Genomic DNA, 18,113 nt, shown 5'->3' on the forward strand with positions numbered 1-18,113 from the left:
CTTAAAGAAGTGGGGATCACCCATGATGACATCTTGGAACGTGTCCCAGTCAAGGAGAAACTTATGGCTTGGCAGGGTTTCCAAGAAAAGCCAAAAATAAAAACAGGAAAGGATTGGACCCAGGAGAGGAAGGAGGAAAACCGAAACGAATGCGGGAGCACTGGGCAAACATCAGAACACGTAAAGCGAAACAGCTGAAATAATGGGGTCCAAAGATGGCCTATACGAAATGAATGAATGAATGAATATTAATACTACTACTACTACTACTACTACTAATAATAATAATAATAATAATAATAATAATAAAAAACAACATGTTCCCACATATAAGTATGCACCACAAAATGTACTGGAGAACGATGAATACAAATTATACTGGAACAGAACCATTATAACAGATAAAACAACACCACATAACAAACCTGACATCATACTCACCAATAAAAAGAAGAAATTAACACAACTAATCGAAATATCCATAGCCAATACAACAAATGTACAAAAGAAAACAGGAGAAAAAATTGAAAAATACATCCAACTGGCTGAGGAAGTCAAGGACATGTGGCATCAGGATAAAGTTGACATTAGACCAATTATACTATCAACTACAGGAGCCATACCACACAATATCCACCAGTACATCAATGCAATACAGCTACATCCAAACTTATATATAGAACTACAGAAATCTGTAATTATTGACACTTGTTCAATTACCCGAAAGTTCCTAAATGCAATGTAACATATACCGTACAGTTAAAAGGAAGTCACGCTTGATCAAGGTCCGCGTCACCTTCCATTTTTAACCAGACATAACGTCTGAGACAAGAAAGAAATAATAATAATAATAATAATAATAATAATAATGAGAGATCCGTCTCCGCGTGGAGGACATGGACAACTACAAGAGCAGAGAAGAGTGCTTGACGTACCCGTAATCAGCTAGCCTGTCTCTCCTCAATGGGATGTAGCGGGTAAGTGGCCAATTCAAGACGCATCATAACAAATCAGTTGGTGAGCCACAAAAATAAAGCAGCAAGGGTGAAAAAAAAGAAGGAATAACCCTCTTTTTCTCAAAACAAAGCGGTGCATTTTATAGGAAGTCTGTTTTACTCGGCAACAAACTCGTGGCCCACTGCCCATCACGAACAAAGCAGTGGCCTCTTGGCTACATCGGGAATGCTTGCCGGAGGGCCCTCTAAACTGCAAAGAACGGCGAGCCTCAGAAACTTTTCTTATCTGTAGCCATTAAGTCGGCTCGCGGCCGCCGAGCTAACAGCTCAGATGCGTAACGCCGGCGAAGTTGCGCTTCGCGGAGTTAATCCAGCAATCAATCTCTGGATGTGTGAAAATGTGAAAACTTGGCGCGGTTGAAAATTAGATAGAAGTAGCAATCCGGTTAGACGCGACGCGAGATTGGATTAACTCGGCAGCAATTGCGTGGCGTTATGCGGGGCGAGCCATCAGCTACACTCGCAGCCGCCATGGCAAACTTGGGGGAGCGCGCTGTGGATGTAGCCGGCCATAAAGCAGTGACCGCCGCCAGCCGAGTGATTCACGAGCGCTGCCCTGCAACACTCGCCAGCACGCACATCCCCGTTCCTCATATATTAGAGCCGGACTCTGGCTTGGTCAACATGTACTTGGCAGACACTGATCAAGAAAAGAAGAAACAAGAAAGGGTCGCATTTGTCACTTGCCCACAGCTTAAACGAAGATAATTACACAGTCACAACAGGCTCTTTACTGTCGCCAAAATGCTTTAACACTTTTGTTTGATCTTTCTGGCATTACTGCTAAAAATAGTCTGCATCCGATTTTGGTGGAGATCAAAATGTGGGAGGAAACAGAGCAGCGGTCACAAATGGATGGGAAGAAGGGATGGAACACTCGTCGACGAAAAGGTCATTTGAGACTGGGCCGTATGCTTTACAAAGGGAACCATCCCAGCACTTGCCTTCAGAGATTAAGGGAAACTTAAATCTGGATGGTGGAAGAATTTGAACCACCGTCCTCCTGAAAGTCTTTTTAACAATGCGCCGAGACCGCGGTTATGTGGGTGACTGGGATACGTGTGAAGAGGAAAAAGATTAAGAAAATCACAGAGGCTAACTACCTCCAAACCAGAATTGCAGTGCTTTTCTGATCACGCACTGGTCATGGTCTTCAATTCCTCTTTCGTTTTTTGATTATTGTGATACCCAAAATTCGAAATTGAAGAGAAATAAAACCAGAATTCCACATACGACGCGACACACTCTGTTTGATGTATACGGAGTTTTTTATAAAATGGAGTCTATAAACATTGTCCTGAAAACTGTAAATCAGTGATATCTGTGCCCAGGAAAGGTTCAGGCAATATCCACTAATCCTCCTGCCCGATATACTCAGCTTGCCCGGCACGTAGAACATAGGGCCTGCTTTAAAATACGTAAAAAATAAAATATAGTCCATGCCTGCGGGTGTTTGGTACAGGCAGGCCTTGACTCATAGGGACGGCTTCCGGTGGACGCGACTCTAAGGGGTGCAGGTAGGCCGTTACTTAGCTACCACGCAAATTTCACATATTCTTTTAGCGCGTACATTTCATTTTGCGCATTTTTCATATAACATTACAAAAGGTCCCTAGAAACTATCAACATAGGTCAGAAAATCCTTCTTTATGATTTACGAAAAACGTTACCCGTAGCGACCTCCAATCTTCACAACTGCATATTTATTTACATCCTTCTTTACAAATGGTCTTGGTATCTGATTTTAGTTCGTCTAATTGCCTATTTTTCTGGATTTTGTTTACATCATAGTAGCTTGTTTTGTTTTGACTGATGTGGGGTGGGAGCGTTCATGACCATCTTATTGGTTCCTATTTCTTCCCAAAATGTCTTGCCGAACAAAACGTGCCTACTGTTTCTCAGGATGAGGTGCTTCATATACTTGATAAAGTACTTTAAATGTCCCCCAAACGGATGTGGTTTATGCACGATGGTGCTCCACCTCACTTTAATAGTTCGCTGGAATATCGATAACCAGTTTCAAAATCAATCGATTCGTCGAGGAGGACCCATTGCATGATCTGACAGATCACGAGAGTTGAATCATTTGGATTTTTATCTCTGGGGAAATTTGAAATTCTTGGTGCGTTCAGTTTCTGTACTTATTGTCGATGTTCTGAGGGAGCTACGAAAAATGTGATATGACTAAGTACGAGGCACTCTGGGAATTTTCAGCAGAGTACGGCAAAGCAGGGAACGCAAGCCCAGAGCGTGGATCGAAACAGGAGGTCCTTCGAGGAATATTTGTAAACATACATTTTAAATGTATGGCATGTGTAATATTAGCATACAGTCATGTAACTCACTAACAAATGACCTTCGGACACACATTCATGTGGAGTTTTTGTAATATTTTCATATCACGAATACATCCCTTCCTTTATGGACAGAGATTTGTAAACATCCTATACACACATGCTGTTTCAGGAGGAATAATAAAAGTTTGGGAGGTGCAAGTTTAGATTAGCTCGAATCAACCTTTCATATGAAATGGCTGTTATTGGTTGCTGAGATGAGTTTTCATTTCGCGTGCTGGCACTCCATTTGCTATGCGTTTATTTATCGAGTGTCATCTTTCTTTTAAGCCCAAGTTGTGAAGTTGTGCTCGAGCTGGCATAACTGAATTTTTCAAATGCGACTGCGATTTGTTTTCTGTCGTTAAACACACCGTACGTATTTACAAATGCTGAATGTTCACAATACGGTATTTCTGTACGGGTATTATAACTGAAATGCTGATGCTATTTGTAGAGAATACGTAGACGACTTCCTAAGGCAGCTTATCAAATGGAAGAGAGTTTATTCGTGTCTTCACTGAACTGCGCCAGACCGCTGCAGTGCCCAGCAGTCATTTACTGGAAGTGCAAATGAAGAGAGTGTGATTCATGTAGAAAACGTTACTCAGATGCACAACGTAGTCCATCAACAAGCACACGCAAAAATTATACACTTATCGCTATCCCACATATAAGAATACGTTGGACATTACGTATGCACAGCCTGTATCGTTATTATTTACATCCGTTTCAAATTCTTTGGAGAAATGAAAGTAGACGGTTGGAGCCGGCCAAAGTGGCCGTGCAGTTAAAGGCGCTGCAGTCTGGAACCGCAAGACCGCTACGGTCGCAGGTTCGAATCCTGCCTCGGGCATAGATGTTTGTGATGTCCTTAGATTAGTTAGGTTTAACTAGTTCTAAGTTCTAGGGGACTAATGACCTCAGCAGTTGAGTCCCATAGTGTTCAGAGCCATTTGAACCATTTGAACGGTTGGAATTTCGCCGTTGGATACTTGCAAATCGCAGGGTACCCCGTTAATGCTGTTTACTGATGGAGCAACTTTCACTCGTAACGGTATGAATAACACCCGTAACTCACATCGACGGTCCGACGAAAACCCACCGGCCTTTGTCAAGATACATTTGCTCCTTGTAAAAGTGTCGTGAGGTATGATGGACAATCAGCTGGCTGGGCCTGTTGTATTATCGCATCGCCTTACACGGCTCCGTCGTTTAGACATTTTCTAAACCTAGTACCCAGCATTATTGGATGAGGTTGTTTTCTCTACAAGAATGGATGTGTTCTTCCAGCATGGCGGCGACTTTTCACATCTTAGTCGTCACGTGATACATCACCGTAACCTAACATTCCTCCGAGAATGGATCGGTAGAGATGGTCACGGCTCTCGGTCACCTTACCCCTCTAGATTTTTGCCTGTGGGGATGGATTAAAGGCGAAGTCCACACAGAAATCGTAAAAATAAGAGACGAGATGATTGTCAGGATTATAAATAGTGCCACTCTAATACAAGAGCAAAAAGAGGACAGGAAAAGAGCTATAGAGGAGTCAGTAAACGAAGATATTTGTCAGTTCGTGGCGCTGTTACCAGCTTTCAGCTGCTAGGTGAACGGCTGCAGGCAAAACCAATAGTCGTCCGAAGAGCTGTGGCACCGGTGACGCGTTGCCATGGGGACCTACTCAAAATTGTTTAACGTGATCGGTTGAGCTGGACGTGCGAAGGAGCCGCAACAGGCCCACTGGAACTGTCAGGTGCACACGTGGTTTTGCCACGAGAATTCCAAAGTATGTTGTAGCCAGAGATGGAATTTATGAAAATTAACTTTGAACTTATGATCTCTCAGCTTTTCTCGGCGTATGTGATTAATGATGCACTCTGGGGTATTCAGACGATTTGTTCTTTGCATTTTGTGCAACAAATCGGCTGACCACCAGGAAGACCTCCGTTAACTTCGAGTATTCCTTTCGATTACATTCTCATAGCTATATCTCTGTAACCACGAAAAACCGGACACATGTTTTATGGAATGTTTCATTCGTATTAGCCTATACTACAGTCTCTTAAAATATTAACTATTTCTCCTGAAAGAGACTGTATATGAGATATATCTGTTAATCAAATTGGAAACCCAGAAACTGATAATGGCAAAATAAAATGAAGACCATTTAATTACATTGATTTCCCGTAATTAACAATACTTCCGCGTTCCTTAGAACACCATCAACGATGGAAAGCTTTCACCGTCAAAAATTCTATTTTGCCTTCCCCCCTCCCTTCCTCCCTCCTCCTGAACCAGTGAGTCCATGCATCTTCCTTTTGCGTCATCAACTCTCTGGACTGGTTTGATGCGGTCAGCCACTACTCCCTGTCCTCTACTAATGTCTTCACCTCAGAGTAGCACGTGCAGCCTACGTCCTCTATTATTTCTTGAATTTGCTCCTATCTCTGCCTTCCCAATAGCTCTTACACAGTACAGCTCCTTCTAGTACCACGGACGTTACTCCTTGACGTCTTAACACATACCCTACAATCCTGTTTCTCCTTCTTGTCTGTGTCATCGTTACGTTCCTAGCCTCACCGATTATGCGAGGAACCTCATTTCTTAACAGCTCAACTAATTTTTGCAACATCCTTCTACAGCACCCCACCTCAAACGCTCCGATTCTCTTCTTTTCCGGTTTTCCAGTCCATACAATGCTGTGCCCCAAAAACGAGGGTCTTGAAAAACCACGTTACACTTCATTATGGCAGTTCAATTAACTTTCATTGAATGCTGGACTAGACTTCTATGTGACATAGATACCTGGCACTATCTTTCAAGATAGTCACCGAATATCTGTAGACAATCGTTCAATTCCTCGAAGGTAGAAACCCGCTCCTTCCTCGTGGAGCCACTCGCGCACCAATGTGTGAACGTCATCATCGTTGCAAAATCTCTGCCTCTCCTCCTCGATGTTCTTTCAGCTTGCCGAAGAGATGGAAATTTAATGCAAGAGTGCAGAACCCAGTGTGACCGCAGTTCCCCACACTGCAGGCGACGTCCGGAATGAGCGCTGCCTACTGAGGTGAGCATCTGCTGAGCACCATCCGCGACAGTCAGTCTGTGACTGCTGCTAATCAGTCCCTCAACTGCCTTGCCGATGTCTACCAGCTCCCTTCCCTATCAGCATCACCTACGTCTGTGCGGCATTAGGCAAGTCGTTGGCACCATTTCACTACGCCTGGATGCGACTGAATTTTGCCCACATACTGCCAGAATTTCACGGTGAGTCTGTGCCTAATTTAGACGTTTTGCCCGAAGGAATCGCTCGGGTACTGTCACGCACCATTTCACCGCACGCTGTGGTGTATCTGTGATCGGTGCCCCAGGAGAAACGGGTCTGCAGGCGAAGAAGAGCATGTACCGACAATGCGCCACTCCTGTTGCGCAATGGTGCCGCGTGGTTATAATTAAACTGTCCATGTTCCGAGAGTTGTAGTGCAGTAAGTATACACCGCACGACGCTGAAATATCGTATGCATGTTCATTAATCGAAGAGCTCGCGGAGGACGCTGAAAAAAATAATGGATCCACTTTCTGCCACCAGGTGAAAATATGGCCCTCTAAGCAGGCAGAATGTGATGTGGGTGCAGGAAAACGGTAGGAAGGATTAAATACATGATATACCGGTGGTTTTTTGGCGTGTCTATTATGGTACGGCTACAATTTACATGTAACCTACCAAGCAACATGCTGCAACATTAAGAGGCATGGTCGAAAGCTGCTCGCAGCATATCCTGCGTAATAAGAGCGATATCTCATGTACATTTACATTTATACTCCGCAAGCCACCCAACGGCGTGTGGCGGAGGGTACTTTACGTGCCACTGTCATTACCTCCCTTTCCTGTTACAGTTGCGTATGGTTCGCGGCAAGAACGACTGCCGGAAAGCCTCCGTGCGCGCTCGAATCTCTCTAATTTTACGTTCGTGATCTCCTAGGGAGGTATAAGTAGGGGGAAGCAATATATTCGAGACCTCATCCAGAAACGCACCCTCTCGAAACCTGGACAGCAAGCTACACCGCGATGCAGAGCGCCTCTCTTGCAGAATGTGCCACTTGAGTTTGCTAAACATCTCCGTAACGCTATCACGCTTACCAAATAACCCTGTGACGAAACGCGCCGCTCTTCTCTGGATCTTCTCTATCTCCTCTGTCAACCCGACCTAGTACGGATCCCACACTGATGAGCAATACTCAAATATAGGTCGAACGAGTGTTTTGTAAGCCACCTCGTTTGTTGATGGACTACATTTTCTAAGGACTCTCCCAATGAATCTCAACCTGGCACCGCTCTACCAACAATTAATTTTATATGATGATTCCACTTCAAATCGTTCCGTACGCATACTCCCAGATATTTTACAGAAGTAACTGATACCAGTGTTTGTTCCGCTATCATATAATCATACAATAAAGGATCCTTCTTTCCTCCAGATCAGGAAGAGACGGGGTACATCCCTAATAGATCTTTCAGGTATCCGGACAACCACAAGTCATATGGATTTAGGTCGCGAGATCTGGAAGGTCACATATTTTTAAAGCCCTTGATATGATGCGGTCATTACCGAAGGCACCTCGAAGCAAATCATTCATCTGGCAAGCGACATGTACTGTGGCGCCATCTTGTATGAAAATAGTGGTGTAGACACAGTTGCGTTCTAGAAAATTTCGAAGGAGCGCTTTATAACGTACAGGTGTCACCACCTAACAGTTCCGCGAGGTATCGTCGCCATGGGACCGACAATGCAGGAGGTTGTGAAACTACACCACAGTCACCTAAGCTGAGTGCAGTGGATGTTCCTGAACAACATGCGGCGAAGTAGAATCCTATATGTGACACTTCTGCGCATTAACGGCACCGTGCAGAGCAAAATGTGTCTCGTGCGTCTGAAGAATATTCCCCGGCCAAATGTCATCTATTTTCATGCACGTCAAAACACGAAGTGCAAAGTGACGACGTTGTTGTAGCTTATCTTGGGCTTCGTTTGATGCACATTCTAAACCTCGTAGAGATAACAGTGTAAAACACTACACATAATCTTTTGAACTGTTGACCTGGAGAGAGAATTCCCGTGACACAGCTAGAGCACTGGCTGCAGAATTTGAGGCATCTGCTGTACGGTCGGCTATAGATTAGATTTAGATTAGAGTAGTTTTTCGTTCCATAGATCCGTGCTGAGGATATCCTCGTGGATGTGGAACACGTCAATTTTTTTTAAGCTGAAATAACAATACTAGTAGTATGAATATATACAATACATCATTTGTTTCTATTAAAAAATTCATCAATGGAGTAGAAGGAGTTGGCCACTACTAAGTCTTTCAGGCTCCTTTTAAACTGATCTTTATTTGTAACTAAATTTTTTGTGTTTGCTGGCAAATTATTGAAGATGAGTGTTCCTGAGTAGTGGACCCCTTTTTTGAACTAAAGTAAGTGCTTTTAAGTCCTTGTGCAGATCATTTTTGTTCCTGGTATTGTATGTATGAACTGAGCTGTTTGTTGGAAAAAGAGGTATATTTCATTAAGAAGTAAATATACTGAGAGGCAGTAGTTAGTATACCCAGTTCTTTGAACAGGTTCCTACCGGACGTCCGTGAATTTACTCCACAAATAATACGTATTACACGCTTTTGGACTCTGAAAATTTTTGTTTGACTTGAAGAGTTACCCCAAAATATTATACCATATAACATTATGGAATGAAAGTAGGCAAAGTATGCAAGCTTTTTTATTTTTATGTCGTCTATGTCTGCTAACACTCGAATTGCAAATACAGATTTGTTAAGGCGTTTCTGGAGTTCTGTGGTATGCTCCTCCCCACTGAATTTATTATCAAGTTGTAATCCCAGGAATTTAAGACTGTCGACCTCTTCTATCTGCTCTTCTTCATACTCTATGCATATGCTGGGTAGAAACCTCTTACAGGTTCCGAATTGCATGTAGTGAGTCTTTTCGAAGTTTTCATGTCAGTGAGTTGGCTTTAAACCATTTATTAATATCCATGAAAATAACATTAGCAGATATTTCTAGAACTACACTCGACGTACTATTTATTGCAATACTTGTGTCATCTGCAAACAAAACGAACTCTGCTTCTGGCAGTGTAACTGATGAGAGATCATTAATGTACACAAGAAAAAGCAATGGCCCTCTGATGGATCCTTGTGGGCACCACATGTAATTTCTTCCCATTCTTATGATGACTGATGACTTAATTCACCAGTCCCTTGCACTGACACCCTTTGTTTCCTGTTAGTAAGGTATGACTTGAACCATTTTGCAGCACTGCCCGTGACACAATAGAATTCTAATTTATTTAAAAGGATGTTGTGGCTACATCAACAACTGCTATGGAAATGGGCGGCCATCTGTTCCCTGCTGTACCATGCAATTCACTTGTTTCTTCTAATTTCCTGATCATATTGTATAGCCCATCTACTGACGTGGGGCCTCGTCACAGCTGTTTCTGTCGGCGATATTTCCGCAATGCTGTGCTGCAACTGCTGCCGTTCCGATAAAATAAGTTTACCAGCAGTGCGCCGTCTTTCCTCTCAATAACCATACCGTTTCGTACAGGAAACCTCAACCTTCTTAGCTCTTTACAGCAACAGGCGCTTGTCAAATGAAATCAACATGTGTCACCAAGCGGCAAACAGGAAAGTGATATCAAAAGAGGTAACATGTCAGAATTAGAGAAATTGCAAAGGAATTCTCCTTTATGAAAGACACCGTTATTGCAGTTTCACATTATATAACTACCAACAGCCCTACATTTTCACCTGGTGGCAGAAAGAGTTCCCCCCCCCCCCCCCCCTCCCAGCGTACTCCGCGAGCACAGCGTCCTGCTATGTACACAGTCCACACTGCAGCACTCGGAACGTCAGTTTTATTATAACTACTCGACTTCAACATGGGATGAGCTACGAAGAAATTCCTTCCTCCTCCACAAATATAAAATATAAGAGAAGTGAAAGCGGTCTGCTGTGGGTGCAGAGTGCAGTACTCACCGATTTTGCCGCCCGGGCTGTAGGGGTCGTAGCTGCCGCCAGAGGAGAGGGGCGAGGCGTAGCCGTTGGGGAGCGCGGCGGGAGCGCCCGCGGAGGCGGCGCCGCCGAACAGGGGGTGCGGGGGCGGCGAGGGCGCCGCGTTGCTGCCGGGCGATGACAGCCAGTCGCTGTCGAGGCGCGCCCGCTTGGCGGGCCCCGGGCCCGGGCCGGGCCCCGCGCCCGGCGAGCTGATGGCAGCGAACAGCGAGCCCGCCTCCCGCGGCTCCGTCTTGACGACGAGCGCGTCCGACACGGAGGCGGGCGACGCGTGGCCCGGCAGCGCGCCCACCGCCACCGCCGCCGCGGCCGCCGCCGACGCCGAGGCCGATGCCGAGGGCAGCGCGCCGTCCGGGCCCGCCGCCCCGCGGAACAGCTCCATCGCTAGCGCGCGATCTCGCTCAGGCGCCGTCCTGCGCCCGCCATGGTTACCGCGCCGCGCTCATGCCATGCGCCTGCAACACCGAGAACGCCACCACCCATTACTACCAACTACCTGCTCTCTCGCTACGACAGCCGGCGGCGCCACATACGCGCAGCAGGCACACACCGAAACGGTCCAGGGCCACGACCCCCTACGCCGAGCCACGTCGCGTGCCCTGATCCCGCAGTAAGGAAGACCAGGGCGCATACGTCACAGTGCGTAACACCACTGGTCTTACACGAGTGCCAGCAGAGAGTGGGTAGCTATTGAGCCATGGCGCTCGTTACTGGCGCGCCAGTCTCTTGCATGTCCATTATCGATCCTTCGATGTTTCTTATCTTTGCTTGCCTTGTTGTTTTCCGCATTCGCGGGGCGAGTGACAATTGACGTTTGCTCGGACTACCTGCTCAGACGCCGCGAGGTACGAGACGGGATGCAACCACGTATAGATGGAGTTGGTTGTACGCGGTCTCCCCGGTTCAGCATGGAGGGTATGTGTTGGCTGCCTGCCTGTCTGCTCCCCTGATTTTGTTTGCCGTGCCTTGCGACCGCCTAGCTTGGGTTGCTGCCCGGTGTATCCTACACGAGCCATACCGGACGTCCAGCAGAAGTTAAGCAGCCTTGTGTTTCTTTAAAGAAAAGGAGAAAATGTATAACACCTTTTGTAACCAATTTTGGTGGCCTCTTAAGTGTGGCCTTCGCGTTTACACTGCCTTTGGGGAGAGCTAATTCTTTTAAATTTAAATAGTTGTGGTTCCCACCGTCCTGAGTGGCCGAGCGGTTCTAGGCGCTACAGTCTGGAACCGCACGACCGCTACGGTCGCAGGTTCGAATCATGCCTCGGGCATGGATGTGTGTGATGTTCTTAGGTTAGTTAGGTTTAAGTAGTTCTAAGTTCTAGGGGACTGATGACCTTCGATGTTGAGTCCCATAGAGCTCAGAGCCATTAGAACCATTTTTAGTTGTGGTTCCCTGTCCTCTATAATCTTTTGGGGGTTTTATTTGAACTTTCTCTTTGGGGTTCCTTCCTTGTGCTTGGTTAAATGTTTACTTGTATAGCGGGAAGTGACTCCTGGTTAAAACTCGGAGAAGGTGTTTGATGGTACTGCCGCTTCCGGCATTTGTCTTTTCAATTAAGTGTTGTCATCTCTTCGAGCGACCTGGTGTAACTCCTCGTTAATTAATGCTGGTTTATGTGTACTTAATTCTGAATTGGCCATTTGAATTAATATTTTGGAGCGCAGTATAGCACTAAGGCAACCTCATTGTATACCACCCTGCGCCCCGCTCTAGCACCTTAATTTTCGGTGGCATGAGTTAGCTCCACTACCGGTTTTACTGATGTGCTCCCTTCAAAAGCTTGTCTTGTATAAGTTTGCCCCATGTGTGTCTGGGAACACAGAGGTGAGCTTTAGTGTGACTTCAGTGCTAGGCAGTTAATGGAATCTTCATTTTGGCTTGACTTCCACTAAAGAGTTTGAGTGGAGCGTAGTGTGTTTGATTTGTTATTCATTTAATTACTGTAAGTTTGTTTATTTAATGGGGAGCAAGACATTTAAAGACGGTTGGTATTAACTCCCCTAGTTGCGGGGTGTTGCTAATTCGTTCCAAATGGCCTACTAATTATTCAATGGAAAGGCTGTTGATTAGTTGGTGACTGTGAGTACTAATTCACGCTATTTATTTGCTACCGAAATTGTTGAAGTGTCTGTGTCGTGATTCAATCACTAGCTACATGTTTGAGCTCAATTGCTATAAACCTTACATTGCCTCCGTAAAATTTGTTGCCAGCAGAAACCCTTAAGACAACTAACTTTTTTCACTGCTTATGTTAACCTTTACTGGGAACAATATTTCATGTAGTTAAATTTTGTCTTAAAATGTGTATTTCTCTGATGTAATAAACGAGTGATAAAAGAAAAAAGCAAAGGGGCCTGGTCCTTCCCATTGTGTCCGGTTTGTAACACGTATCAGCAACTTCAAACGAATTTAATAATTGTTAACTGCACATTTAAATGCGCGCAAGCTCTCGACAGCACAAGACAAAGTTGAGACCTGTAGCGAGTGCCATTTCATTGACATATTGATTCGCAGTGGACCCTGCACAGACCCGAGCGTTCGCGAAGTATAGAGGACAAGGTAACTCGGCCCCCGTGAGAACTACGGGCGCTGCAACGAAACCTGTGACGTCACACTAGTAGACTTGTCCGCCACACTTCGCGAACGCTCGGAACCGTGCATGGCTCAGTGGAAATCAGCATGTCAATGACACGGTACCCACTAAAAATTTTAACTTTGTCTTGTGCTATCGAGAGCTCGCATGCATTCAAACGCGCAGTTAAGAATTATTAAACTCGTCTGAAGTAGTTACTTGTGCTCCGCCGGAAACGGATGCTGGCGCTCGTAAGATCTGTAGTGTCACGCGCTGTCACGTACGTGGGCCTCGAGGGGACTAGAGTGACGTCACAAGGTTGCTCCGTATCTCACGTCAGCTCCGGCGCGATCCTGTAGCCTCCGTAGTGGGATAAAGATGACCGCAACGCAAAACAACAACAAACCAGTGTCATATTCAGCCTACATCATCGATTCTCAACGTGTGCCCCCCCCCCCCCCCCAGGAGAGCGTGATAGCAATAAATGGGGGATGCGAGCTTATTGAAAAGAAAAAATATGAATTCATAAAATCGATTAATTTACTGAAAGAAAACTAGGCCAATTACATTCTGAAATCATAAAAAATTAAAATTCAGATTTACACTGATATAGTGCACTTATAGGTAGCCTTGTACCAGAAGTACACGAAGCACTTAATAATTATCAGTAAGAAAAACTAAGGTACCCGTTGTCTAGGGGTAGCGTCTTTGATTCATAATCAAAACGTCTTCGGTCCCGGGTTCGATCCCCGCCACTGCCTAAATTTTGATGAATAATCAGCATTGGCGGCCGAAGACTTCCGGCATAAGAAGTCAGCCTCATTCTGCCAACGGCCTTGTCAAAGAGGGCGGAGGAGCGGATAGAGGTTCACGGCACTCTCTTGTCTTAGGAGTGGGAAATTGCCCCTAAAGGCGGAAGAATCAGCAATGATCAACGACATGAGGATGCAGAAGGCAATGGAAACCACTTCATTAAAGACACGTAACGTGTATCCACAGGACATGTGGCCTGTAATTGAAGAAGTGTCATGATGATCTCTCCATTGGCAAAAGATTCCGGAATAGTCCCCCATTCGGATCTCTGGGAGGGGACTGCCAAGGGGGAGGTTACCATGAGAAAAAGACTGAATAATCAACGAAAGGATAACGTTCTACGAGTCGGGGCGTGGAATATCAGAGGCTTGAACGTGGTAGGGAAACTAGAAAATCTGAAAAGGGAAATGCAAAGGCTCAATCCAGATATAGTAGGGGTCAGTGAAGTGAAGTGGAAGGAAGACAAGGATTTCTGGTCAGATGAGTATCGGGTAATATCAACAGCAGCAGAAAATGGCATAACAAGTGTAGGATTCGTTATGAATAGGAAGGTAGGGCAGAGAGTGTGTTACTGCGAACAGTTCAGTGACCGGGTTGTTCCAATCAGAATCGACAGCAGACCAACACCGACAACGATAGTTCAGGTATACATGCCGACGTCGCAAGCTGAAGATGAACAGATAGAGAAAGTGTATGAGGATATTGAAAGGGTAATGCAGTATGTAAAGGGGGACGAAAATCTAATAGTCATGGGTGACTGGAATGCAGTTGTAGGGGAAGGAGTAGAAGAAAAGGTTACAGGAGAATATGGGCTTGGGACAAGGAATGAAAGAGGAGAAAGACTAATTGAGTTCTGTAACAAGTTTGAGCTAGTAATAGCGAATACCCTGTTCAGGAATCACAAGAGGAGGAGGTATACTTGGAAAAGGCCGGGAGATACGGGAAGATTTCAATTAGATTACATCATGGTCAGACAGAGATTCCGAAATCAGATACTGGATTGTAAGGCGTACCCAGGAGCAGATATAGACTCAGATCACAATATAGTAGTGATGAAGAGTAGGCTGAAGTTCAAGACATTAGTCAGGAAGAATCAATACGCAAAGAAGTGGGATACGGAAGTACTAAGGAATGACGAGATACGTTTGAAGTTCTCTAACGCTATAGATACAGCAATAAGGAATAGCGCAGTAGGCAGTACAGTTCAAGAGGAGTGGACATCTCTAAAAAGGGCCATCACAGAAGTTGGGAAGGAAATCATAGGTACAAAGAAGGTAGCTGCGAAGAAACCATGGGTAACAGAAGAAATACTTCAGTTGATTGATGAAAGGAGGAAGTACAAACATGTTCCGGGAAAATCAGGAATACAGAAATACAAGTCGCTGAGGAATGAAATAAATAGGAAGTGCAGGGACGCTAAGACGAAATGGCTGCAGGAAAAATGTGAAGACATCGAAAAAGATATGATTGTCGGAAGGACAGACTCAGCATACAGGAAAGTCGAAACAACCTTTGGTGACATTAAAAGCAACGGTGGTAACATTAAGAGTGCAACGGGAATTCCACTGTTAAATGCATAGGAGAGAGCAGATAGGTGGAAAGAATACATTGAAAGCCTCTATGAGGGTGAAGATTTGTCTGATGTGATAGAAGAAGAAACAGGAGTCGATTTAGAAGAGATAGGGGAGCCAGTATTAGAATCGGAATTTAAAAGAGCTTTGGAGGACTTACGGTCAAATAAGGCAGAAGGGATAGATAACATTCCATCAGAATTTCGAAAATCATTGGGAGAAGTGGCAACAAAACGACTATTCACGTTGGTGTGTAGAATACATGAGTCTGGCGATATACCATCTGACTTTCGGAAAAGCATCATCCACACAATTCCGAAGACAGCAAGAGCTGACAAATGCGAGAATTATCGCACAATCAGCTTAACAGCTCATGCATCTAAGCTGCTTACAAGAATAATATACAGAAGAATGGAAAAGAAAATTGAGAATGCGCTAGGTGACGATCAGTTTGGCTTTAGGAAAAGTAAAGGGACGAGAGAGGCAATTCTGACATTACGGCTAATAATGGAAGCAAGGCTAAAGAAAAATCAAGACACTTTCATAGGATTTGTCGATCTGGAAAAAGCGTTCGACAATATAAAATGGTGCAAGCTGTTCGAGATTCTGAAAAAAGTAGGGGTAAGCTATAGGGAGAGGCGGGTCATATACAATATGTACAACAACCAAGAGGGAATAATAAGAGTGGAAGATCAAGCACGAAGTGCTCGTATTAAGAAGGGTGAAAGACAAGGCTGTAGCCTTTCGCCCCCACTCTTCAATCTGTACATCGAGGAAGCAATGATGGAAATAAAAGAAAGGTTCAGGAGTGGAATTAAAATACAAGGTGAAAGGATATCAATGATACGATTCGCTGATGACATTGCTATCCTGAGTGAAAGTGAAGAAGAATTAAATGATCTGCTGAACGGAATGAACAGTCTAACGAGTACACAGTATGGTTTGAGAGTAAATCGGAGAAAGACGAAGGTAATGAGAAGTAGTAGAAATGAGAACAGCGAGAAACTTAACATCAGGATTGATGGTCACGAAGTCAATGAAGTTAAGGAATTATGCTACCTAGGCAGTAAAATAACCAACGACGGACGGAGCAAGGAGGACATCACAAGCAGACTCGCTATGGCAAAAAAGGCATTTCTGGCCAAGAGAAGTCTACTAATATCAAATACCGGCCTTAATTTGAGGAAGAAATTTCTGAGGATGTACGTCTGGAGTACAGAATTGTATGGTAGTGAAACATGGACCGTGGGAAAACCGGAAAAGAAGAGAATCTAAGCATTTAAGATGTGGTGCTACCGACGAATGTTGAAAATTTATCCTCCTGATAAGGTAAGGAATAAGGAGGTTCTACGCAGAATCGGAGAGGAAAGGAATATGTGGAAAACACTGATAAGAAGACGGGACAGGATGATAGGACATCTGCTAAAACATGAGGGAATGACTTCCATGGTACTAGAGGGAGCGGTAGAGGGCAAAAACTGTAGAAGAAGACAGAGATTGGAATACGTCAAGCAAATAATTGAGGACGTAGGTTGCAAGTGCCACTCTGAGATGAAGAGGTTAGCACAGGAAAGGAATTCGTGGCGTGCCGCATCAAACCAGTCAGTAGACTTACGAAAAAAAAAAAAAAAAAAAAAAAAAAAAAAAACAACTAAACTCCCCCCCGTACAGGCCATGAAGGCCCAACGGTACCGACCAGCCGCCGTGTCATCCTCAGCCCCCAGGTGTCACTGGATGCGGATATGGAGGGGCTTGTGGTCAGCACACCGTTCTCCCGGTCGTATGTCAGTTTCCCGAGACCGGAGCCGCTACTTCTAAATCAAGCAGCTCCTCAGTTAGCCTCACAAGGTCTGAGTGCACTTGCCAACAGCGCTCGGCACTTGCCAACAGCGCCTATAGCTTACCCCTACTTTTTTCAGAATCTCGAACAGCTTGCACCATTTTATATTGTCGAACGCTTTTTCCAGATCGACAAATCCTATGAAAGTGTCTTGGATGGTCACCCATCCAAGTGCTAGCCCGGCCCGACAGCGCTTAACTTCGGTGATCTGACGGGAACCGGTGTTACCACTGCGGCAAGGCCATAGACTTAATTTATCAGTACTAAACTAAAAAAAGATTTTGCAATTATTAGTGACTCCCTTGTGCCTGGCTTGCAGAGCAAATATTATCGAAGGAGGGTTTAATATAAGACAAAACACACTCTGAGTTGAGAAAACCCGTTTTAGCAGAGGTAGGATGTTGAAAATGAGAATAAAATACGAAATGCTCTTGTTTTCAGAGTGGGAAACTCATCAGTCCACTCCTCACCAAAATTCAAAGTATGATTTATTACTAAATTGTCTTTCGATTTCACTACTTTGCATGAAGTCTATGAAGACTTTCCCTTCGGCAGCGGTAAGACCTTCGGTGGCATTTTCACGCGACATCTGTCAGACGGAGAGCAATACAGGGTCACCGATTCTGGCTTTGAAGCTGATCGGTGTTGCAAATAGCAATAAATTTACTTATTGACTGGTAATATTTCTAACTCTGTAGCTTCAGTATCAAAATTATATACTCTCTCTTATATATATGTGTGTGTGAGAGAGAGAGAGAGAGAGAGAGAGAGAGAGAGAGGGAGAGAGTCTGCGCGCGCGCGTGTGTGTGTGTGTGTGTGTGTGTGTGTGTGTGTGCTGAAGCTATAGAGCTACAAACCTTACCAATCAGCAAGAA

General features: G+C 44.8%; 1 long non-coding RNA gene across 1 annotated transcript in view; it reads right to left on the bottom strand.

Annotated features, from left to right (window-relative positions):
• Positions 1 to 10,777: 10,777 nt before the first annotated feature.
• The window catches only part of LOC124788075, a 997,098-nt gene continuing 989,762 nt past the window's right edge, over positions 10,778 to 18,113 (bottom strand). The window contains exon 3 of the long non-coding RNA XR_007016057.1: positions 10,778 to 10,893. This is a non-coding gene — a long non-coding RNA (uncharacterized LOC124788075). The remainder of the gene's footprint in view (positions 10,894 to 18,113) is intronic.

The sequence above is a fragment of the Schistocerca piceifrons genome, chromosome 3, assembly GCF_021461385.2.
Source record: "Schistocerca piceifrons isolate TAMUIC-IGC-003096 chromosome 3, iqSchPice1.1, whole genome shotgun sequence".
NCBI lineage: Eukaryota > Metazoa > Arthropoda > Insecta > Orthoptera > Acrididae > Schistocerca > Schistocerca piceifrons.